Here is a 26,329-nt window from a genome sequence, read left to right as displayed (position 1 = left end):
ATTAATATCATTTATTTGTGCACTCTAACAAAACAGGTAGGTTTTCTAAAGAGGACAACTCCTTTAAAGATTCACTATTGCCACAACTTAAGGCAACTTATTCACCTAGAACCCAATGAAACTTGGGACAACCTTTATGTCATTGCGGAGCTAGTCCTGAAAATATTTTCTATAGTTTATGCGTGAGTTTTTTTCTCCATTTTAAATACTGTACAATAATGTGTCTTAACAGACAAAAAAGTAGAACAGTGTTTTAGTTGATTGTTATAATCTGTGGTGCAATAACAGGGATATCTTTCTCATTATTCTTATTCCTAAGACTGAACCATGAACTTTATAACAGAGCTGTTGTAAAGAGAACGTTGTATGTCCCCTGTGTGTGTTTGTGGCTGCTGGCCTTTCAGTAACACTCAGGTGGAGGTCACATACATTTAATCTGCATTACCATTATATGGGCTGGCTCCTTGATTATATATTCATGGGAAAAGTAGCTCTCCATGGAAAGGGTTAAGAAACCCTCATCCAACCCACTCAGCAATGGACCAGAAGCAACAATTTGTGCACCCACAGCAGAACACACTGGTCATTGTTCCGGCCAAGCAGGAAAACAATTGTAGGTGGGATGCTGGTCTCATTATCATAACTCATACAATATGGAAGACTCAGTATGTGGAACTATAAAGAGGGGAAATATTGCCCCCTCCATCTGTTTCCAGGCAAGGATTCTCTCCACACTAATACAGATGAAAAGAGACTAAACACAATAATTAAGTGTAAAAAGAACTAGACACCCAACTATTAAAACAGTTACTAAGTATTGTTTGAAAGTTATTACCGGCTAATGTATGAATGATTCATGTTATTTTTACAAGCAGCCTCTGGGTAGCAATTGTGATCCATTATTATGAAACTGTGGTACTAGTAGTCAGTCTTTTTCATGTTCTGAACTCAAGTCACTGACTTGCAGTTAACCTTCTTCAAGTACATGTTAAACTGTTTAGCGTTAGTTCTACTTCAATTGAAAGCATTGCATTGACTACAGAAAGCAAAATTGTGATCCAAGCACTGGGAGTCCAAGGATTATCAACCTGTCCTGTCGCCTGTGTAACTTCAGATAATATCTCATTGGATTAGAAATCTATGGGCAAATGATGTAATCAGAAGGTGACCAAGCTGGACAGTAGGATGGGCTCCTGTGTGGCCAGTTTGAGTTTTGAGTTAGCCCATTCTATAGAGATTAGAAGAAACATCACCAATGTGTCTCTGGACTAGAATGTAGTATGTAGTCCATAGGGCATTGTACTGGAACACTAAAGATAATCCTTATTGATAAACAGGCTTATTTCCCCTTCGAAGGGAAAATTCCACTATAGACCATACTTGCCCATTTTTAGTTTTTTAATTCCGGGAGATCTCAGAGGGGGGCGTGGTGCATCATTTTGGCCCCACCCCCAGCGATGAAATTGCCATTTTGTCACAGGGGCGGAGCCTAAATTACAAGATTTTCCAGCGCATTGCGTTGCTGAGGCTTACATTCACTGCACTAGATAGTGGACAGGATGCGGGAGAGTTGTCTGCTCTCCCAAGAGTCCGAGAGACCTACCCGGGATTCGGGAGTCTCCTGGACATTCCGAGAGAGTTGGCAAATATGTTATAGGCCCATTAAAAGAGAAGGAATACTGCCATTACATTGTGGATGATTTATTAAATATCTTTATTTATATTTATTAAATATCTATATTTATGTTTATTAAATATCTCTATCTATAAAAATCGTTATAAAGAGAAATTATTGTTATAAATTACATTACATAGCTAATATTTTTTTACTACTATTCTTGGAAAATGACCCTGTACAGTAAAGCTGCAGTCTCAGTTTATCCCATTACTGTGCTGCAAAACAACAGTTGTATTACTTTGAACTAGCTGCGGATGTTGTCTATAGCCTGGCCTGAGACTCACTAACTGAGTGATGTGAGTTAATGTGTCATTTGTCACTTGTCCCTGCTATTTACATCATCCAGTAGTTATTAATTGTCATTGTATCCAACGCACACGTTACAGTAGAGCTGTGTGCAATACCAGGGTAACATACAAAAACAACTGTGTCTGATTATATAAATATAGAGGAAGCAGGAAAAATACAGGAATATATGTAATATATATATGTAATATAGGAATATAATGTGCGATTTGTGTGAGCATGCCTAGATCTCCGTAAAAGCGCTTTGTTCACTGTGCAAGATATTGGTATTTGCAAAAAGCTGAGTAGTTGGATTGAGAGAAGGGCGGCCCTTGTATGGGGTAGACACAGCGATGCCCCCTTCTAGAGAGTAGTGCAAACATGAGATTTAATTTAGCAAAACGAGATTATTGAGACAATTATAGAAGAGGGCATAGAGCCTGAGTCATTAAGGAAAGTGAGGCAAAAAAATAAGTAAATGTTCTCCGGGACAAACCATGTTGCATTGCAAGGGGTGCAAATTAGTTTATTGTTTTGCGCACAAGTGAAATACTGTTTTTTCATGTAGCACACAAATACTTGATAGCTTTATTTTTACACTGAATTTTACAGTTGATCTAGGACATGCCCTACCCCAACTATAAATCTGTCCGCCATATTTTTCATTTACCTCCCCCCTCCAATGCAACATGGTTTTGCCCAGGTGCAAAGTTACTACCTTTTTAAGCTTTGCTCTCTTTACTGACTGGGACCCAAAGTGCAGATACTATAATATAATATAATATAATGTGGGTTAAGTGTAACAAAAACAAACACTTTGAATAGGATGCAATTTGGGAAATACAAAAGAATAGCAATGTCAATATGGAATAGCAACTGAATATAATTGATAGTAAAATGGACAATAGCACAGAATAATAATGCAATAACAATACACATGCAGAGGGATTTATGCAGTGATAATGGTACAAATAAGATGTAACAATAGGAACTCACAACCTGTATAAGGCCAAGACACGCAATGCAGTCCGAGGGGTAAATGTATCAAGCTGAGAGTTTTCCGGCGGGTTTGATAAGTGGAGCAACCAATCAGATTCTATTCTAGCTGTCATTTTGTAGAATGTACTAAATAAATGACAGCTAGAATCTGATTGGTTTTTCAAACCCGCCGGAAAACTCTCAGCTCAATACATTTACCCCCGAGTGTTTCTGCTAGGTGGAAACCAATCATAACAAGAGGGATTGTCCCTATATTTGTCTGATATAAGTAAAGTTCCTGTAACAGCGGACAGTATGTTCAGAATGTGGGGTTATGGGAGATTCAGCATGTAAATAATATGCTGTTACTCTACAGATGGGGGTAGATGTAGTGAAAAAGGACGTAAAAGTACCTTAAACTGTAGTCACTACTTAGTGTGTGGTAAGTTTACTGTAGGTGAGGAACAGCAGTCCCAGAAGTGTAGGACATTGCCAGGCAGTACCTCTGTCCCAAACAGACTGTCACGTGGGCAGATAGCTCTGGGTGTGGTGCAGCGTTAGGCTGGTTATTCACACATTAGTTTTACATTGGTCGAGGTGCACATTGAAGCAATTTCCCAGAGAAGTGCAAATGAACAATACAAAGTGTATCCCATTATACGGTTAGGGCTAAGATCCAATCTCCGGGACCTCAAAGGTGGCTGAGAATTCAAAGCCTTTTGCGGGGAGGGAAAGGCTTTGTCCCCTTCCATAAAGCAGGGAAGAACTCTCTCCACCCCTTTAAAGCTTTGAAATAATCCTCTTCCACCAAGTGAAATTGCAGCTTTGCACTTAGTACAAAACATAGTCGCACTTGTATGCCTATCAGTGTTGTGTGGCTCAATTCATGTCTATGGCCCATTTATTCAACTGGGGTTTCTATATGCAGCGCATCACCAAATTGAAATAAATGGTTAATAGAAATGAATGGGCAATAGACATAAATGAGAATACAGCACAACACCGCCTGTATTAATCCCTAATGGTTATGTACACAGTGCACTCCCATAGAGATCAATGGACTATTTCAAGTCATATTCGGTGACATGTTTTGAATGCACTGATAGACCAAGTAGCGTCCATAAAATCATGCTGTAATGCAAATGCAAGCAGACACAAGTATGAACACAAATGGATATGGACACATAGAATAGAATGGATCTTAATTTTATGAGTTTTCATGCATTACACTTGCGTTACAATGCAATTCAGACACATTTGAACACCAGTGAGTAACCGATCTAACAGAGCTCAGACACATTGAGGACAGCCACAGGATGAAAGGAACAGAACTCAGCCACGGGTGTTAGAAGGAAAACTTAGCCACAGGGGCATAGAGCAGAGTATAGCCTAGGTTGTGTGGATAAAAGATCAGTCACACAGAGTGGGCAACACAGCTCAGCCAAGGAGTGTGAGGAACACAGCTCAGCCAAGGAGTGTAAGAAACACAGCTCAGCCAAGGAGTGTAAGAAACACCGCTAGGCCAAAGAGTGTAAGAAACTACGCTCAGCCAAGGAGTGTGAGAAACACAGCTCAGCCAAGGACTGTAAGAAACACAGCTCAGCCAAAGAGTGGAAAAAACACCGCTAGGCCAAAGAGTGTAAGAAACTACGCTCAGCCAAGGACTGTAAGAAACACCGCTAGGCCAAAGAGTGTAAGAAACTACGCTCAGCCAAGGAGTGTGAGGAACACAACTCAGCCAAGGACTGTAAGAAACACAGCTCAGCCAAAGAGTGGAAAAAACACCGCTAGGCCAAAGAGTGTAAGAAACTACGCTCAGCCAAGGACTGTAAGAAACACCGCTAGGCCAAAGAGTGTAAGAAACTACGCTCAGCCAAGGAGTGTGAGGAACACAACTCAGCCAAGGACTGTAAGAAACACAGCTCAGCCAAAGAGTGGAAAAAACACCGCTAGGCCAAAGAGTGTAAGAAACTACGCTCAGCCAAGGAGTGTGAGGAACAGAACTCAGCCAAGAACTGTGAAAAACACAGCTCAGCCAAGGAGTGTGAACAACACAGCTCAGTCACACTCACAGAATATGAGGAACACAGCTCAGCCACAAACTTTGAGGAACTCAGCTCAGCCATGGAGTGTGAGAAACACAGCTCAGCCAAGAAGTAGATGTATTGTGGATGCTGCATCTCATTTAACCACTTGCAAAGTGAATTAATCTGTGCTGTGGATTTCCACTCATGTTTCTGTAAATGTTTATACCTAAAATTCATTTTATTGGATTGCAATAACCACCATTATATGGTGCAAGACTAGCTCAAGGTCATAAATGCAGAAAATAATATTTAATTGACTTGATTTAATAACCTGTTCATTGCCTATGGCTAATACACAGACATGGGATATTTTAGAAAATAAATAATTGCTGCATGTATATACAGACATGATCTCAAAGTGCTTCCACCTAGTCATTGTGAGGATGTCTGTTAAACTAGCAAATGATAAAGGAATGCAGGGACAGTACGAAAATACACAGGTTCATTACTAAATGTGTTTAGTGGATTTCAAGCATTCCGACTTAAACCCCATTCATTCTGGACAAAAGACCCTAAACATATAGGGCCTGATTCATTAAGTAAAGTTAAGCAAAAGTAAGTAAGGCAAAACCATGTTGCATTGGAGGAGGAGGTAAATTTAAAATGTAGGGACAGATTTATAACTGGAGTAGGGCATGTCCTAGATCAACTTTAAATTTCAGTGTACAAATAAAGCTATTATTTGTGTGCTTCATGAAAAAGCAGACAGTATTTCCCTTATGTGCAAAAATAATAAACTAATTTGCACCCCTTGCATTGCAACGCGGTTTTGTCCAGAAAACTTGAGTAAGAAAACTTACTCAATTTTTTGCTTAACTTTCCTTAATGAATCAGGCCCATATACTGTATATATACACAGTGTCAGTGTGCACCAACAACACATTTTTTTTAACAGCAGTTCATACAAATGCAGCTCTGGCAGAATCTACGCAGCAAGTGCCTGTGTGTACATCTACTGGGGCCTGGAGCTGTCTCAAATTAAGGAAACAAAGGCCTTCTAGAAAAGCAAGTGCAATAGGATAAAAAAAAAAAACCCCTGTAGTTAAGCAACCCTAAAAATGTTTTGCCTCTAGACGAAATGTAAGAGGGAGCTGGGTGTGTGTGCAACCCACTACAAATTTACACAACTACTAAAACCTAAGCAACGAAAGAATATAAAGGTATAAATATATATCAGTAATATAGCAACAGTGAGATTAATGTTAGCTTGGCATACTCTCTTATACGTCTATTCAGTTTATCTACCTGTTATGGCCAAGATAGGAAGGAAATATCACTGCAGCTCATAGAAATATTGTCCGACAGTGTGAAATCTGGCCTGTATTTGTTACAATTAGTAATCACAATGACATCACTGTCTATACCCTGAGTGTTGACTGTGTGCTTATCATCAGCAGAAAGAACTGCTGCTATTCATTAGCTCTGGTGCTAACTACCATTTATATTCCATTCTTCAGTAGCAGAAACACTTCTGGATCTTTAGCAAATGTGTTTACTGACTTCCTGAGACTTGTTAGTCAAAGGTGTAACTCCTTATTCAGTGCTCTGCATTTTTAATGAGGGCTGCAGCTTGCAAAATCATGTCCACAGGCCCAATACTCTTACAACACTGATGTTGGCAAGCTGAGGATATAGAGGTTTACTAGGGTATTAAGGCAGTTACATGCGCATTTTAGACAGGTGCGCTTGGTTTCAGTGGCAATGAGAGTTTCAAAATGCCGTGGTACTAGCTATGTGAATAATCAAACTTCTTTTGAGAAACCATGTGTAGTCCTCTGACCACTTAGGATGGGTTAGGGGGGGCGGGGACAGGAGCAGTGCCACCTTAGGGCCTCGTGTGGAGTTGGACGCAAGTCCAACTGATCAGCGCAAAAAGCACTTTTGGCCAAGGATCCGTCTCGGATTGCACTCATACTGAGATGGATCTCCTTCTTGCACCTCTCTGCGCTTACAGAGGTGGAACGGAGAAGGTAGTGGCCGAGCCCAGCAATGTAAAGGCGTGTTCAAACACTTTACATGCTATGCTGAGTTGAAAGCAGCTGCAGATAGGTCTCTAGGAGACAAATCTTTTGCGGGTGCTTTCTCCTGGTGCAACGGACCTTGTATTAAGCAAAAAAAAATATTGTATTAAAAAAAAAAAAAAAGTCACAAGTAATTCAATTTTTTAAAAAAAACCAGCGTGCATCCCCACCCAAACAGCTTAATCAACCCTAGTGCTGTTTGGGGGGGGAGAGGGCAGACCCTATGGGTGCCTCGAACTGAGAATGTTTGGGATATACTGACTTAGAGCAAAGGTTCTCAAGTTTGATCCATGGTGGGTGCACACAAGCCAGGCCTTTGGAATATTCCTGACTACACACAAATTAAATTACTATTCTTAAGTCATTGTGGCTGAGCCAACTGGGTTGAAGAAGAGATTTAAAATGTTTCCATTGAGAACAAATGGATTTGAGAAACCCATTATTTGCCACACCTAACAGCTACATTTGCAAAGTTGTATAACCAACTAAAATCTCTTCGTATCTGCAAAATACGCTCATAGATTTTTGCCCCACAATGATCATTTTAAATTCTCCAGTTTAAAAGGAAGCAGTAGGTAACAGTAGTGAAAATATAGAAATACATCTGGAAATTCTGATCACTTTTTAATGCATAATACTTAATTTTGAGTACCTTCTGCTATTTTTGGAGTGAGTTTTGGCTCAGGAAATCTGCAGAGTGCTCTGCTACTAATGTGTGTTTTACGGTTTTACAGAAACCCAGGCTGAAATTGTAAAAAAAAACAAGATATCAATTATAATAAGAATTATAAATGTAGCTGTAAAAACAGCTACAGCTATAACTTTAGGGTGATAACAAGTGTCTGCTATAATTCAATGTCAACATTTCCTGGGATGTTAAAGGAAGAGGGAGCTGAATCTACTGCAGAAATACATGTGACCAGGTGGGGGCGATGTAGAACCCTTGCATTCTACATCTGCATCGAATGGTCCCTTTGATCTTGTATTTTAGGCAAGACTTCACAATTAAGTGTATTTGTGGTGTCTGCTGTAGTGGAACCACCTGCCCGGTGAAAAACATTCATTCGCTTATTGTATCATGCATACACCTTTCTAAATGGACTTTATTCCCACAGCATCAAATGTTTTCTTTATAGGAAGAATTTATCACAAGATCAGCATATAATAAGCTACAATCTCTCAATAAAACAAAGCATCTGTGAGTTATACACTGACAGTGCAAATGTATAGTAACCCACCCACAACCAATCAGCTTTGTCCGATCTAGTGCAGGTTAGATGTTGAAAGCAAATGTGTAATTGCTTTCTGTGGATTACTGCAGATTTGCAGTGTTAGAAAATAACTCACTATCAGCAAAACCAATTTGTAAAATAAACAACCGTTGTTTTTAAAATGTATATTTCAGATAAGATTCCTTTTATCACTTAGAACTTTAAAATTGTTTTATTGGGTATAATAAAGTGAATTGTTATATGACACTTACTGCCAGGCAACATTTTGTGCAATAGATACCTTATTACTGTACTGATCACAGTCACCAGTAAGCAATCTAGATTTTATCTTTTATTTAGAAGGCGCCACAAGACTTTCACAGCACCGTTCATAAGGGGTTAGAGTACGCAACAAAGTTACAAACTATGTCTCTCAATGCTGAAGCTCCCTAAAACAAATGCTTTATAGATGTCCCAATTGTCTGCTAGTTTGGCCAAAAAGAATCAAATTACCAGATAAAAATTTGCACATGAAGATACCATAATAAAAAAAAACAAACAAAAACAAAGGTCGTCCGAGCTGGGTTAGATTGTATGCGACACCAGCTGAGAAAATTCAGTATAACTTGTCGGAAAAGGCTGCATTGGGAAACACCACCAACCTGTTTAACAAGAAACGAGTCTGTTCTATGAATATAGGTTCTGTGTTCTTCACATAATTACTGGGTTGCTACAGGCAATGAGGAAATGTAACAGTAGGAACAATAAGTAAATATTAAAAAAGTCACAGCACACCTGTAAGGCGTTTGCAACACTATACACCACATATTCCACAGTATCTATTTTGGCTGTTAGTCCAGATGAGGCATCTAATATTGAGAAATGTATTTTTCTTTAATACACATACACTGTACTATTTTCAGTAGCTCTGTGAATGAATTTAAGATTGCTGTGCACATCTGCTCCTCTTATTAAGAGTATCAGATAATATGCAAACCACCTACATCCTTATAGACACCCGTCAATAGAAAGCAGAAACCAAGGCACCTCCATGTCCCGCTTGCCCGTGTGAGCTTGTAATATAACAAAGTCTCAAGTGAAAACGGATGGCCAAATAGCAACTTATTCTAGTCCGGGTCACATTGTTTGACTGTACTCATTTGAAGCTGCAGAATAAAAACGTTAACATGTTTAAAAATTAAAATGTAGGATCTACTACAGGGAAAGAGGAACATGTTTGCAGTTATGGCTCTCAACATTGTTAAAGTCCCCGTGGAGAGTTGTATGGGTGTGCTCTGCTGCTCCCCTGTAACACATTGCTCTGCCCAGCACCCCAGGCTTGTTGTATACATTACTCTCAATCTATTTACCTGTCCTGTAATGAGGACAAGGTGGCTCCCAGGCAGTGACAATTCCCACCAGTAGTGTTGGACTAGCAGCAAATCAGAGCACCGGCTGCTCATTCTCGTTCAAATTCTGGCAGAGTGACATCAGTCATAGTCCACACCCCCCAAATGTTGGATATACTACAGTAGTACTTCTGTCCCCCTGCATCTGCCCTGCTTCCCACAGAAAAATAATACCTTCAGGGCATAATGCATAGCTCTCCTGGAGCTCAACGTTGAAACAAGATTACGGGCTAGATTTACTACGCTGCGGGTTTGAAAAAGTGGAGATGTTGCCTATAGCAACCAATCAGATTCTAGCTGTCATTTATTTAGTGCATTGTACAAAATGACAGCTAGAATCTGATTGGTTGCTATAGGCAACATCTCCGCTTTTTCCAACCCGCAGTTTAGTAAATATACCCCTATGTGTACTTTATTACCTGCCCTCCCTTGTGAATGGACTGACAGAATAAACCTTTATTTTTTTATAATTATATAGACCGCAAAGCACAATATATTAAATAAAAAAAACACAAGTGAAGTTGTACAACAGAGCTGCAAGAGGATAGATTGTTTTACCATCTGCAACCATTTAAAGAACCCTGCTCGACATGCAGGAACAAAAAGAAATGTCCAGATCATAGGTATTCTGTAAGGTTTTGGTCACAGACTAAAGGGTAGATCTAAACCTTCTAGAGGAAAAAGTGGAGGTGTTGCCTATAGCAACCCATCAAAGAATGTAGTAAATAAATGATAGTTAGCATGACTGGTTGGTATGAAACATTATTTATGGGTTTATTTTTACTTTGAAAAGTTAATTATTGGGGTGACCAATTAAAAATTGCAATGAAAATTAAATACCATTACAATACCCATTAAAGGATAGCTACTGCAAACAAAACTTAAAACAGGTGTTATATATATATATATATATATATATATATATATATATACACACATACATACACACTTACCTACTCCCGGAAAGGGGCGTGACTAGGGGGCGGGGCGCGTCATTTTGGCCCCCGCCACCCACAACGGAAATGACCGTTTTCGCGGGGGGTGGGGCCAAAATGACACTATTCTCGGTGAATCACGCCATTTTAATAAGGGAATTCCAGGATGCGAGAGAAATGCCAACTCTCGCGGGAGACTGACCCGAATTTTGGGAGTCTCACGGACTTTCCAGGAGAGTTGGCATGTATAATATATAGACAAAATAATCCTGATTGGAGTAAATGTGAAAATCTTATTTTCTCAGAAACATTAGAAAGAAATATAGAGCAATATCTGTACATATTAGATTTTAGGTGGGACAGATGATCAAAACATAATTATTATGTTGTGTGAAATAAATTATGGATCTCTTTAATCTGTTACCAAAGACTCATATTCTTCATCTATAAATGCAGAATATTTGGGAGTGACTAAATACCTTCATGGACATAGCAAGGTAATAAGTGACATCTGTGAATGTTTATGTATGTTCACATTACAGCATCTTTAAGAGTATTTATATTCCCTGTTAATTATTTAAACTGTATGATAGCCAATAAAGGTCCAGTAACACACGTCCTTTAAAGAAATGGAAATTACGCATTATGTTTAAAATAAAGCACAAAGTCACATTTTTTTTTTTTTATAAAAGAAAGATTTATTTATAGTACTTAACCTGAATATACAAAGTAGTGGTCAAGCATCAACTAATGAGGTATATGGTTTTATAACCTAGTCATAAACGGTATGAAGACTAGTGGCTATGCCTCAAAAATATCTGCCATACACACTTTGATAGCACATTAGGATACAGAGAAAAATTTACATATTGAACCTTGCAATTTCCAAACTTTGCTTTGCACCACAACTATATACCGAACAGCAACAAAAATTGAGTCCAAAGATCTATACAGAATGCCCCAGGTTTCCCTCTGGCTATATAAGACCCACATCTTTGGCCTTTATTGCATATTAAACTTTCTATCCTAACACCATTATATTACAGGAAGGCAGCTTCACTCAAGAATACACATGGCTGTACTAATATGAAAGACATGTGCTTCAAAGATGTACAAAAAAAAGCAAAGCTATACCACCACTTAAAAACAAAAGTTTAAGATCTTTTTATTGTAGCAGTCAACCAGTACAAACAAGCACCAATAAATAACATTTTACAAAAAAACCTTAGCTATCTTGGCTGTGATGTTACAGGTCTCTAGTGCATGTGGGCTTACAGTATATAAAAAGTCAATTCTGTAAAATGTACAGATATAAAGCACGTTCTCTACCATTTAAATTCAACCATGTCACTTAAGCTATAAAATGTGTGAAGGGAGGAGAAGGGGGGTGGGTTGGGTGGGAATTAGGCAGACTCTTTAACTTCTGTGGAATCTCCATTTTCTGTCTTCTGTTTTTTAGTTTCAGTTTCCTCCTGTAAAGTAAACAAGGCCATTAGTTGTAAAGAACTTTCAATTAGCTTCCGTTAAAGTGCACCCACCAACTTAACACAGTGAAGGTAGCCATTTTGTGGGCTGAACCCTACATACATGACAATGCAGCCCACCCATTGGCTGGCTCCCATATTTGGAGTTGACAGGTTCATAGTAAGCTACAGGTCATGGTTATCACAACCTGACCAGACTTGCTCTAATATCCTGGCAATGGAATGTAAGTGCCAGTAGCAAAGACAACCAATAAATTAAGTTACAAAACATGAAGAACGCACCTTGCTCGCCTCATCCTCTGCCGGGCGTTTTACAGGATGACCATCTGATTCGGTTTTATCTCCTTCACCCTCCTCCTCCTCCTCTTCTCCTTTGCCGTCACCCTCACTCTCTACTGAGAAAAACAGTGAACAACAATTCAACCGATATTCATAGTTGTTGACTGTAAACTGTGAGGATTTTAAATCTTTTTCATTTTACAGAATTACTCCAAATTTACCTTCATCCTCCTCTTCTTCAGGATCCTCTGTGTTCTCTTCACTGTGATCTGCACCATTCTCCTCCTGTGAAAGGGAATAAATGGCAAATTGAGCAACTATTTTGATGATCACGTGCATGGCGAACTTCTCAATCGTATTCCTAAATGTATGCAAAAAAATAATTTTCCCTGTTAATTTATCAGTATTATGTTTGTGTATATAGATAGTGAACTAGGGCTTGGTAACCTGTGGCCTTCCTTGCTGCTGTGGAAGTACAAGTACCATCATGGCTTACCAGTCTTTGGCTTGGAACAAGTAGATAGATACACAACAACACGAAGGCCCCCATGTCACCCAAGCCTGCAATATGGTACATTGCTGTGATCTAGGTATAATAAGTACAAGGGGGAGAAGAAAAACCAACTTACAGTTCCATTGGAGGGAGCATCTCCACTTCCATTCTCTGTCTTCTCTGGTTCCTCTGCCACTTCTTTCTTATCTTTAAGATCTTTAAGATCCTGCATGATGAGAAACCAATAAATAAAACTTAAAACAATGTTTTGGGGGGGTTTTTTTGCAACAAAACACCCTTACCCCGTGGGGAAAAAAATGAATTTTTTAGTTCCCCCAGGATAGAGCATTTTATTTATAGAATCGTTTTCTCTCTACAAAGTAGCTGTGACTGAGCAAGCCGAACATCATCAACATTTATTTATATAGCACCAGCAGATTCTGTAGCTTGTACAATTGGGAATATGGGCAAGCTCACCCACCGACTGCCCGACCCGGTCATTCAGCACCATGGTTCACCCCGGGTCAGGTGTCCTCTCTTCTGTCCACAGTAGCAGAGAAAGATGCTCTCTCTAGGGTGGCTGTTTCTCTTTATTTTGTTTGCTACAAACAACCATGTGCAGAAACAACATTAAAAATAAATTAATAATAATATCTAATAACACTGTCTGTGTAAACACAATACAACCAGGATCAATTTTTACATTTATTAATAACAATGAACTTCATGCCACAATGTAAAATAACAGGGTCTGTAAGTGCACTGGGAGAGCGCAGGAGGCGCGCGCCATGGGGGAAGGGGGGGGGGGAGCCTGAATACATCGAACATCTGCCACACACTAAGCGCGCTCCCGAGAGAGCCGGCGAGCCAGGAAGCGCGCGCGCGAGGCAGGGCAGACAAAGGCCGTCGTCTGGCGCCCGCCCGCAGGAAGAGAGGCGTCGCGCGCTGCGCGCTTCAGCGCTAAGCCCCGCCTCCTCCTCCTCTCCCCGCACTTTCCGAAGGGACCTCGCTCGCGCGCGCGCTCTTCCCGCCGATTCCCCGAAGCGTTTGAAGTGAACTCGGCTCTCTCGTCTCTCACTCAATAGAAAAAAAAACAAAAAAGGGGGCTGGAGCGGAGCCAGCGCAGGTGGCAAAGCTCTCCGAGGGGAGAAATATACAACAGCCATCTCCATGAACACAAACATGGGCACAGATAACAAATAAGACAGGATTGGGAAGAGCGACAACTTTACAGCTCTAGTCAGAGATGTCATTTATCAGCCGTGGCGCTGACGGGTCGGAGAGACCGAGTTAGTCCCCGAGCATCCCACAGTAGACCTGGGTATCACAAGTCGTCGACTTGTGATACCCAGGGGGGGGGGGACCGAACGACCATTAAAGAACGTGAGGGGACATTAATTGAATAGACGTAAAGTAAATTAGGTACAAGAAAGCGTGGGACGGTAGGACAGGCAAGTAAACCGAAAAAAATAGAAGTCGATAAACCGTGAAAAATTAAAACCCAGTTGAGAAGCTTCTTGGTCCCGACACCATTTCGGGTGTTCTGACAATAAAATCTCAATGGAAGGGATTTCTCGGGAAAATACCACATAAATACGAGCGTCGGGTTTGCGATCAGGACCGTTCTGGGACCGCAGCGCTAACAGGTGAAAGTTCGCGGGAATTAGAACGCTGCGGTTTCGTCGCCGGCTTCTTCAAAACCGCGTGGTCGATGAAAGGACAACAAAGAAAACCCGCCGCGAACAATGGAAGACAATGTGACAGAAGAGTAATCCGAGGGGGTTTACAATACCTTGGTTACAGGCACCTCGGTGGTGGTGGTAGTAGTGGTGGTGGTATCAACGTCGGTGTCTGCCATGGTCTTGGAAGTTTTGGTGATTTAAATGAGGGGGAATCAAAGCTTGGACTTGTGCGCAAGAAGAACGAAGACCAGAGGAGGAGGGAGAAGAGATGGAAGACACCAGCACGCAGGACTATAAAGAGAGGAATGAAACAACTGTACCACAAACCGAGAATTAAATACGAACTATGGTTGGGCGGGATTATGCTTATTTAAGCTTTGTTACTGGCCGGGGCAGTGTTATAACTCGGCTTTGGTTCGGCTTTGGAACTGTCTATTATCAGACATTAGCCGGCCCCCGTACAGTTGCTAGGGCTCTCGACTTGTGATTGGCTCCACGTAGGTGACATCGCCCCGCCCAGTATGTTAATAGAGCCCCTTTTTTTTCAGTTGGAACAGATGCTCCACAACCTCTATTGGTTGACAGAGAGGCTCGTAGAATGGCACAGACCTGGCCCCCTTTGTTCTACGGATGATTGTTACTGGCTGGTACCACAGTCCGTGCTGTTTCCATTCTCTAAGTTACCATTGGTTTGTTGTATAGTGTTGTTGCAACTAGTAGGAGGGGATACAGAAATGTGCGTCTTGTGCAGGGGGGATGGGGATGTTTTCTGGGGAGTTACATGAGTTTAAACTAATATTTCCGGTTGCTGCCTTTTTGTGGGCTATAGCAAACCATGATTTATCTTGGAATAGTTCCTTATTAGAACCATCTTGATGTGGACTTTGCTGAGCTTCCCCTGTAAATACAGGTTTCCTATGTGTTCGTGCTATGCAATGCATTTTTCTTTGAAATTAAGAAGAAGTGCATATGCACAAAAGTACATGTTTAAACACTTTTATTATCTCAGTCTTGGAATAGACTGAGCCTCTCCCGGGGTATAAAGGCTTTGAATGCCCCCCCCCCGGGTTCAATAGAACGACGTTTTGTACTTATTCTAGACGGTGTGTGTGTTAGATGTGTAACACATGTTACTGTCAATGTTCATCTAAACTTGTTGCATTTTGCAATTGAAAATCTTAAGAAGTCTGACAATGCAACCCATAGTTTCGTTTCATTTTGTCCCTGTGGCTGAAGTTTAAGTCACACTCATTGGCTCATTCCTGTGTACTAATGGCAAATGGAGTACACGTCACGAACGTCAGAATGAATAATAATAATAACAACAACAAAATTAGACCATTTTACTGTGAAATACTTGTCAGACCTGTTAATCGTGATGAAAAATGTCTATAAGGTGCTACATTTTTATCCCTAAGTGACACCTTCTGTCCATTACATTACACAGCTTTTTAGATCTTGGAGCTTCAGTTTGTGCTATGGAATTTGCAAAATTGGGAACAACAATAGGGCAAATAATATATTGGAACAGACCAAAATAAAGGCAAGACCCCTCCCTGTTTATGGAAGTTTACCATCATTTTCCTCTATTTACAATATCTAGCTATTTAGTAACTGACATTTTAATAAACTGTAAATGACAATATATTTTACAATACCCTCAATGCCTTATAGATACCAATCTACTTTTCATGTCTAGTATCAATATGAATTATATTTTTTGCACACAGTTGCCTTTTAACACAATCTGTCATTTCCCCTTTATTGTATATCTTTCTCTTTCTCTGTCATTTAGTTCTCCATCACCTGCTGCAAAGTGTTTTCAGAATATCAGTATAGTATATTCCCATTTCACATATTATTTTACTTGCCAATGTCTTAAGAACTGAACATATCTATTATTTTCACTAGCTACAAGTTTACAATTAAATTGCAATCTCTTCAGGGCCATAAATTACGTTTATTTCTGTGAGACAAATAATAAGGGCTACCCCCTGGGCAAATAGCCTGCTCCTCATTCCTTTAAAAGCTGATATATGTAGAACCTGGCCCCTGAGCAGTACCCTAATGATTCTCCAGCTCTTCATCTTGTAATTGCCTGATCACCCATTGTCAATATTGCAAAGAGAGCATTGAAACTCAGATTTAATAAAAGATTTTATCAGGTAGTTGATGGCTGGTTTGAAGGTTAGTATACACAATTTCTTTCTGTGCAACCGTATAATGGTCAATCAGAACTGCGCTCATTGCTTATTAAACGCAGCATAACCAGGACTTCAAAGAGGGTTTGTTAAACCCAACTAAAAATGCGTTAATAGCAAGTACAAGCATTAAGAGTGATCACTGGACAGATCATGCACAAGTATTTAGACATGTAGTATCCATAAGTCCAGAGTTAACTCTGAATGCTTGCATGAACTGCAGATGTGTTCTTCATAGGGTCCAATAAACCCTGTCCAAAGTGCAGCTAATGTCTGGTACACCAAACAATGACTATGGAGTTCCTGCTCAGCACATCATAATGCATGACAAGCACATCAAGGGCGTGATGTAGAGTTGTATGCAATTTACACTCTAATTGTAAGTGTAATTTGTATCCCGTAATGTATACAGTATTCCAAGTCGCACAGATCTTTAGATCCGTGTGACTCAGAATACTATGCAAATTTCACAAACACACCTCTTTATCTGCCTTATGAGCCAGTGTGCATGATACACTTAAGTGTATCAGTCATAGAGGCCCTGTGAAGAAGATTAATGGATAAATAAATTAATGTAAAACAAAATAATGCCCCCCACCCCAACAGCACAAGGGTTAATTAAACGGGGGTGCACACCTTTTTTTTTTCTTTAAATAATTATTTTCTTACTTTTTTTTTAATACAGCATCATCTGTTGCACCAGGGGAAAGCACCTGCAAAAGATACGTCTCCTAGAGACCTATATGCGGCTACTTTCAACTCAGCATAGCATGTAAAGAGCATGAACACGCCTTTACATTGCTAGGCTCGCCCACTACCTTCCCTGTTCCACCTCTCTAAGCGCAGAGAGGTGCAAGAGGGAGATCCATCTCAGTATGAGTGCAAACTGAGACCGGTCCTTTGCCAAAAATGCTTTTTGCGCTGATCATTTGGATTTGCATCCAACTCTACGTGAGACCACAAATGTGCACAGTAAAGCGCTCAGCCAATTTAAAAGTGTATGAAAACTGCATCATAAGTGCACATTATATATATACATAGTATATCATGCCTAGTTTGTTGAAAAATTATGTGCCCATAGTGGTAAGTACTTCACATGTACTATGGTAAAGATTCTATAATTGTTTAGTGCAGTGAAAATAGAATTAATGTGCATGGGCTGGAACAATATGGCTGATGTGGAGTGGGACGTCCGCCAGTTTGCATAGCGTATCTTGTGTGAAATCACTGTGCATGCATGTGCGCCTACACGGCCTTGAGTTATTCTGGCACTTATTCCCACCTGCGCCTGGAGAGGCAGGACAGGGGAGGGTAGCGGACCAAGCATATGGGGCTCATGTAAACCTGCAGAAACATGCATATCTGCCTGTTAGAAGGCGTATTTTTTGCTCTTTCTATAGAGCAGGTATAAATACTCTCTGCTGATGATGACTTGTTGTAAACCAGGCACATATGCTGCTGATACAGAGGAAGACCAAGATTTGTATGGCTCTAAATATGGATGAAAATAAGCTTTCTTTCAGTGCTCTTTTTTTTTTTTTAAGAGAAATTTACTCCCATACTGGGACAACTCTGCATTAGGCCATAATATTAGACCTAAAGGTACCTTCATAAGTATCCATATAGCCACTGCATACAGTCTAAGCACCGCTATATTGCTTCACATGGCATCACACAGCCAATATATCACTTTAAAGCTTCACATGCCTCCACAAAGCCAATCTGCTCCCATGTAGCCGCCCTGCCTTTTGTTTTCATGTCTGCATTTATTTTGTCTACCTTGTATGCCACCAGATGGCAAATATACTTCCATATTATCATCATCATTTATTTATTTAGAGCCACTAATTACGCAGCGCTGTACAGAGAACTCACTCACATCAGTCCCTGCCCCATTGGGGCTTACAGTCTAAATTCCCTAACACACACACAGACAGACATACACACACTAGGGTCAATTTGTTAGCAGCCAATTAACCTACCAGTATGTTTTTGGAGTGTGGGAGGAAACCGGAGCACCCGGAGGAAACCCACACAAACACGGGGAAAACATACAAACTCCTCACAGATAAGGCCATGGTCGGGAATTGAACTCATGACCCCAGTGCTGTAGGCAGAAGTGCTAACTACTATGCCACCATGCTGTCCTACATCATCAACATTTTTCCATAGCTCCTCAAATGGCACTAAACAATCAATATGCCTATGTAGCCTTACATGCCAGTATATGTGTAATAAAGCTCAATGTAGCCAGTATACCCTCAAATGCCACTTGTGTAACAAGCCTCTATATGAAACAAAGTAGATACATTTAACCTGTTTAGTGCCGACATTGCGGACAAAAATGCATACTAAATGTAGCACAAGTTCATCCACTGCAGAGTTAAAAGCCGTGACATGTATTTAAATGTGTAAACACGATACCTATTTATTATGTATTTGAACATTTTTTTGTATTTATCGTTTTATTTAAGTGTAGCGTCACCCCCGTCTTTTAGCAATCCAATTTTTTTACAGCATAGAAATGATCAACGGAAAAGCTAACGTAAATCAATTTTTAAACATGCTAACAAGTACTATGACTAGAACAATAAAAAGCTTTGTACTATGGTTTGCTCTTGCAAAAAATTTACTAGGACATTGAAATTTCACGGAAATAATTACAGAAAAAGTAATCATAACATCAGACAGACAGAGTTATTTGCTATATGCAAAATAACTTTTTTACTGCAGAGTGTACTTTGGAAAGTGTCCCTGTGCACACAACCAGGAGGATTAGGTGTGGATATGCATGCTGGCAAATACTGATCATTGGAGCCTAATTCATTTCTTAAATGTCATCAGAGTAAGAAAACTTTGGGACACTTTATTGTACATATCACATTTTAAAATATTTTCCTGGTTTTCCTGTTTTGCATGCGGTGTGTTTTCTGGATCAGCGCTACCATTAGGCAAACCTAGGTGACAATGGTTAGATAGGGGGGACTGAATGAGTGACTTACTGTCACAGTCATTGTACTGTTCTCATGAGCCGCTGATGTGAAGAAGAAACAGCCAGCAGTTTCTTACATAAGAAGCCTCCAGTCAGTGTGGCGTCTGGAAATGTGGCGCTAGGCTATGATGTCATAGCCAACCTCCAGACTCCAATCTGCCACCACCTACCAAGGTAAGAGGCGCAGGGGAGGGGGTAGCCACATCCGAGGGGGAGGGTGCCCCCAGGACTTGCACCAACCATGTGTGTTATACATTATTTTCTTCAATAACGTTTAAGGCCCAGAGAATTAGAATAGACAAAGAGAATTGCAATTGCAACTGGTCAGTAATGAAAAACGGATAATTCCAGAGAGCAAATGTTACATTTTTGGCAACTATGGAATATGTGTTGTTTCTTTCTGTTTAGTAAACACATTCGATTGCACTCTTCTTTTTTCTATATCTACATATAATCTAATATATAAATGTCTAGTGGCGTCTGTGTGTGGAAAAAATAAAACCGAGCTGCAGCGCCACCTGCTGGGCAGAGTTATACACTGACCTACTAAATTCTTAGTGTGTGTGGAAAAAAAAAATCAAAAAGGGCTGAAATTTGGTAGGGCTCAAACTCATTTTCGTGAGGTAATTTTACCTCATGAACACACATGTGTAGAGGCATGCGTTAGTGTGTGTGTGTGTGGAAAAAACTATTTTCTCAGAAAGGGCTCATCCAATTGACCTGAAATTTGGTATACTGACATTATTTGACAAATAAAATAGAATAGTCAAGTCAGTTAACTTCCATCATCCCCCCTTCCCCCCGTGGGAGGGGTAGTAAAGGCTAAATTTACGAGTTGAGGGGTCAAACTCATTTTCGTGAGGTAATTTTACCTCATGAACACACATTAAAAAGGGAGCTTGCGTCTGGAAGTAACGATCTTCCCCTGAGGAGGATTTGGCTAGGCCCAAATGCATGACAAGAACCTTTTTAAGACCTTAAGTAGCTTGATTTGACTAGAATGCATGAGTATCATGCACGGGTTAACTTGTATATAATAAGTTGTTATTGAATAGTTAATTATGAAAAAAGAAAATCAGCATGTATGTAGAAGTAAAACAATTACAAACAGCTCATTGATATTTAACCGTTTTACATAATTAGTTTTTTAGTACACATGTAAAACAGCTTAATAAACATTAGATATAACTGAGATAATCATGTCTCATCAAGAACCATACACTGTTTTAAGCATGTTACTTAGTTATTATTAGTTATCATTTATGCCCCATTGGAGGTTACAGTCTAAATTCCCTATCACACCCACACAGACTAGGGTCAGTTTCGTCAGAAGCTAATTTATCTACCGGAATGTTTGGGCTTCAGGAGGAAATCCACACAAACACAGGGAGATCCTACAAACTCCACACAGATAGGGCCCTGGCCGGAATCAAACTCATGTCCCCATTGCTATGAGACAGAAATGATAACCACTGAGCCATCAAACTTGATACATGGCAAAAACATTTAATCATTTACAGGGCACTTTGCCTTTTACCAGGTGAATTTCTTTCTTTCACTTACAACATGGGTTAGATGAACCATGGTGCACAACAATCCTAGACGTCATATGTGCTTAATTTGCTTTTGAACATTTTGAATGCCTCTTTTCAATATACACTATTTTAAAAACCCATATGATAAAAACAGATGTTGAGAAGTGCATTGTGCAATAAAAAAAAATTAATATAGGGACATTTCCAGGGACAAATCTTTAAAACCTGGGTATGTCCCTATAAATTAGGGACAGTTGACCATCACATTGATAAATTAGTCTAATTGATAGCAACTGTTCACTATGAAATTAATTTTGACTGGACAATCTTTCAGAGATAGAGCACTCCTAGTGGTCAAACAGCAAGTGAAATGCAAAATCCTTTTTTTCTGTGGTCAAAATCATTCACATGGTAACATATTTAATCATATAAACTTTTCGCTTCTATGGGTTTTTCTATAAAAAATTGTCTGCGGCAGAGAAGAATTATGGGATTGGAGATAAGGAACTGCTCGCAATCAAGTCAGCACTTGAGGAAATTGAGCTCATGGTACCACCATTTTCGTAGGTCATAAGAACTTAATCTATTTCCAATTGGCCCACTCTCTCAAACCCAGGCAGGCGAGATGGTCCCTTTTCTTTAAACGTTTAAATCCTATTGTGACCTATAGAGTAGGTTCTGATGCCCTCTCCAATGCCTTCGATACTTTGGATCTTCAGGCCACTTCCAATCCTAAACCAATTTTGGATCCAAAATCCGTCAGAATAGAAAGGGACTTCAAGATTCAATGATTGAATTAAAAACAAATTCCTCAGGTGGTGAAAAGTTCTAGGGCAACAGATGGCCCTAGGGCCACACGTGGTACACCCTGCCTTCACCATTGGCTCGTTACAGGCCTCTGCTTTATGGCCCATAGCCCCCAGCTGTATGCCCCTTAACCCGTATCCCCAAGATCCTACTCAATAAATGCTGACACAGTGGGTGAAGCTTGATGGGTCGTAAAATAGAGAATAAGACTAAACATGATCAATTCTTGCTCATAACAGCCAACACCCACACCTCCCTGTGTGGTGCGTAGGAGGTCACGCAGTGCCAGCAGCACATCTGGGGAGGAGGGACGTTGTTCTGCACCACATGATATCTCTCCTTGCTCCACAGGGACGAGCTGCATGATTACTGCATCATTAATGGAAGGTAAGGAATGTTCATGCAGCAGCGTGCTGCAAAGTTGTCTATTTCTGGTTCCACTTACACATGTGAACAGAGATTTTTTTATCGTGTATCATCACATTTCTCGCAGCTTTTAAGCTCCTTGAATCTGGACTTATTGTGAAGGAGGATGTAGGTAACACTGGGCAGTTGACCACACCCCATGGCCGTGCCTAGCACTCCTGAAATGCTAGGCTGCCCCTTAGCCCCACCATAAGGAGGTACGTCATGGGGCATAGTAAAAGTTAGAGCAATAGGTTGATAGTCGGAAAAATCTCAGAAGAATTGTGTGGTGACTATTTCAGCCTTTCACATAACTTTCATAATCCGGTGGAAAATCATCCAGAAGTAACATTGAATTGTCAGATTATTTTTATATATTTCGTAACACTTTTTTTTATCTTACATTAAAAGGGCTGTAAATATGTTATTATATATTGGTGCTTTTATCTTTGAGCAAATGTATTGTTTTAACATATTACTGAACTTAAAGGAAATGTGTGGTCCTTTTGCTGGTTAGGGCCACACGTGCAGCCCTTGAAGTGTATCAGGTCGCCCATAAGTATTCTAGGTGGGATATATCTTTGATGGTCGCCAGCTCAGCAGATCACGTTAAGGAAAAAACAAGCCCCCACCGTTTCTCCCCATTACTTGATTGGACAAGTGAGAGGTGAACTCAGATCCACTAAGCTGGTGAACACTAGGGGCTAGATTTACTAAGCTGCGGGTTTGAAAAAGTGGGGATGTTGCCTATAGCAACCAATCAGATTCTAGCTGTCATTTTGTAGAAGGTACTAAATAAATGACAGCTAGAATCTGATTGGTTGCTATAGGCAACATCCCCACTTTTTCAAACCCGCAGCTTAGTAAATCTAGCCCTAGGGGTTTAGTTAATCATCCCTTAGTTTCTGAAACAACCTTCCATTGAATTAACCAACATGGATCAACTAACCAACCTCAGTACTGACCATTTTTGTAGCTGCAATTGTCTATGAGAACAAAAGGAAATGTCTGGCGCTCTAAAGCAAACAATATATAAATCACTATGTGTCAGCATATACAGATATAGGAGAATTTTGTGCACAATAAAGGTATATTTGAATAAGCTTACCTGCAAACAACAAGGCATCTCCTGTAGGTGAGTCCCTACCATGTGAAACAAATATATATTCAAGGTGTCACATTTAAACCCTTCCCTGAACCTCCATGTTCTAAAGTATGCAGCACCTGGAGGCTGGAGAGAGTAATCATTTCCTAAAAAACAAATTGCAATTGTCTATTTAGGAATTGTTTTAACATTGGCCTATTGAGTAAACCTCTGCAGAAGTTTGAGTTAAAATTTACACTTTATTACCATATTATGAAAAATTCAAAGTATGCAAAAGAAAACAATTATGACAGGACAGGATTCAAACAATGACATTTTGTTGGAATTATTATTAAGACATTTTTATTACATAGAAAATAAATGGTATGATATAAACCAATTGCTAACTTTTATGACTGCATCCACAATAATTTTTTCAAGTATGCAAGTGAATGATGGAATTTGTCACACTCTACCCATTTCAGTTTGCACCTGCATGTTTAGACTTTGTGAGAAAAGTTGTACTGGACCTTTAAGTATAGAGAAATACAAAAGTGGAAGCTGCTCAAATCAATTTATAGGCCATAACAGGTGCTTGAAAGGGTGGGGTTATCCTGCAAGGAACATACAACATCCTTGCAGGATAACCCCACCCTTTCAAGCACCTGTTATGGCCTATAAATTGATTTGAGCAGCTTCCACTTTTGTATTTGTCTGAGAGGCATGTTGGTGTCAGTAGCTGAGAGGGGGTATTGCTACTGAATTGCTGTTTGGAGGCTTCTGGGGTACCTCTTTGGTAAGTTGGCTCTCAATTTAAAAACACATATGTATGGCCCAAATATATGGGACTCTCATTGTTTAGAGTAGGACCATCCTATTAGCAAAAGCGCCTTGGCGTGGCGGAGGGTTTAAGTATAGAGGATGAGTCTGGGTACTCAAGTTAAAGCAAGTCCATACATTAGCCAGGGTTGCAGAACCAGAGAGGGTAGTCATTCAAGAGCTAGAGAATTAGTCATCCGAGAGCCATGGGTCAAGAGCCAGAGAAGTAGTCCTCCAAACATCAGGTGTCAAACAAGGCAGTCAAGGAGGTACGGGATAGTTGATAATTCACATGACAGAGATAGGCTCAATAAAGTATCAATGTAGTGTTCACAGGAAGCTGTTTTAGGCCTGAAACTGTGATAACAAGCCTCAGGTGCTCATTATTAGCAGCAGGTAATTAGGCCATTCCCTGATTCTGGACTTCACAAAAGAAATGAAAATATTGAGCCTGTGGTTCACCATGCAGAGGCTGCATTTATGTGTCCAGTAGCACCAGATTCCTCCTGGACATTGGTGATGTGAGGTGGCACAAAAAATCCTGTGCCAATTTCAAAAAAAGGTTTATTTTAAACCTTGACCTTTGCATTCTACCTGTAGTCTTTTGCGGCATATGCAATTCGCACTGTAGGGACTGTACTAGCACATGACATGACAACAGCAATCACATGGATCATATTTGTCTACTTTGTGGAGAACCCAGAAGGAAGGTCCAAGGGCTCAAGGTGTGATGACACATTTTGAGTAATTGCAGTCCCTCCCACCTCTGCACAAAGATGGCGAGTACTGATGCCACAAATCATGTCATCAAGGCCTATCAACTTCACCAGGAATAAAAGCGGGATCTGGGAGGCTGGCCTGCCTCTCCCAGACAGTCCTGAGGGGTAGGCAAGTATTTCATAAAGTGATACAAAAGGTGGATGGGTATTTACCAGTGAGAATTTACAATCTGTAAGAAGACACAAAAGAACAAATATATAAATTAACTTGTGGATGACATTTGTGGAAAAAAAAGGTGTTGTGACCCATAGCAACCAATCAGATTCTAGATGGAGTTTTTCTATTACAGTTTACAAAAGGAAAGCAAACATCCGATTATTTGTTATGTGTTATGGAATTTACAAAAAACTTTTTTGTACCAGTTTCTATAAATGTACCATATGCAGAGCCGGATTAACAATAGGGCTAAAGGGGCTACAGCCCAGGGGCCTCAGGCAGCTGGGGGGGCCCACCGGCATTCATTGGGCCGGGGTGTCCCCGCCCCCGACTCCGACTGTCATCTGTTCAAGGAGAATGGCAGGCAGCTAACAGCAAATGTTATGCTGTTAGCAGCCTGCTGTCACTGAAGTACTTAAGCGGCGCACAGTAATTTCATTACTGAGGAGATCTCGTGAGAGTGAGACTATAAGGAGATTACAGCATGCCATGGAAGTACTACAGGGAGTGTGGGGGGGTCCTTATTGGCGGGGGGCCCTCACAGTACCCGTAGCCCGTGGGCATCCCCTCCCTTAATCCAGCCCTGACCCCATGATGTTAGAATTGTGGTCCACTTTGTTGGGTCACGAATGATGCCAATCACAAGAACGGTTCCTGAGAAGAGTTAACAGTTATCCTATATAAGGAGAATGAGCTTGTCTAAAAGAGTAATATATGTCAGCTATGGTGAATCCTAGGGGGGGAAAGTATAAAGGAACTTTGCAAAAATCAAAGAGAAAATCTTATGGATTTTATATAGAGTCAAACTTTACCGTTACATTGCATAATAATAATCTGGAATCCAGATATACTGGAATGTAATGATTTTCTTATGGCAGAGAAATATTCGTGTGCTACATACTGTCTGTCCAGTTGGTGGGGCTCTAAATACCTTTTTGTCATCTACAGTTAGATTAATAACAGGTTATTATTATAAAGCCAACGTTCGAGGATTCTGATACAGCATTC

The 26,329-nt window shown here is 40.2% G+C and overlaps 1 long non-coding RNA gene across 1 annotated transcript in view; it reads right to left on the bottom strand.

Annotated features, from left to right (window-relative positions):
* Window positions 1-26,329, bottom strand: part of LOC142106907 (uncharacterized) — a 49,469-nt gene that overhangs the window by 13,700 nt on the left and 9,440 nt on the right. The window contains exon 2 of the long non-coding RNA XR_012679811.1: window positions 23,591-23,733. This is a non-coding gene — a long non-coding RNA (uncharacterized LOC142106907). The remainder of the gene's footprint in view (window positions 1-23,590; window positions 23,734-26,329) is intronic.

This window comes from Mixophyes fleayi, chromosome 11, assembly GCF_038048845.1.
Source record: "Mixophyes fleayi isolate aMixFle1 chromosome 11, aMixFle1.hap1, whole genome shotgun sequence".
Taxonomy (NCBI): Eukaryota; Metazoa; Chordata; class Amphibia; order Anura; family Limnodynastidae; genus Mixophyes; species Mixophyes fleayi.
This window is presented reverse-complemented; position numbering and strand designations above follow the sequence as displayed.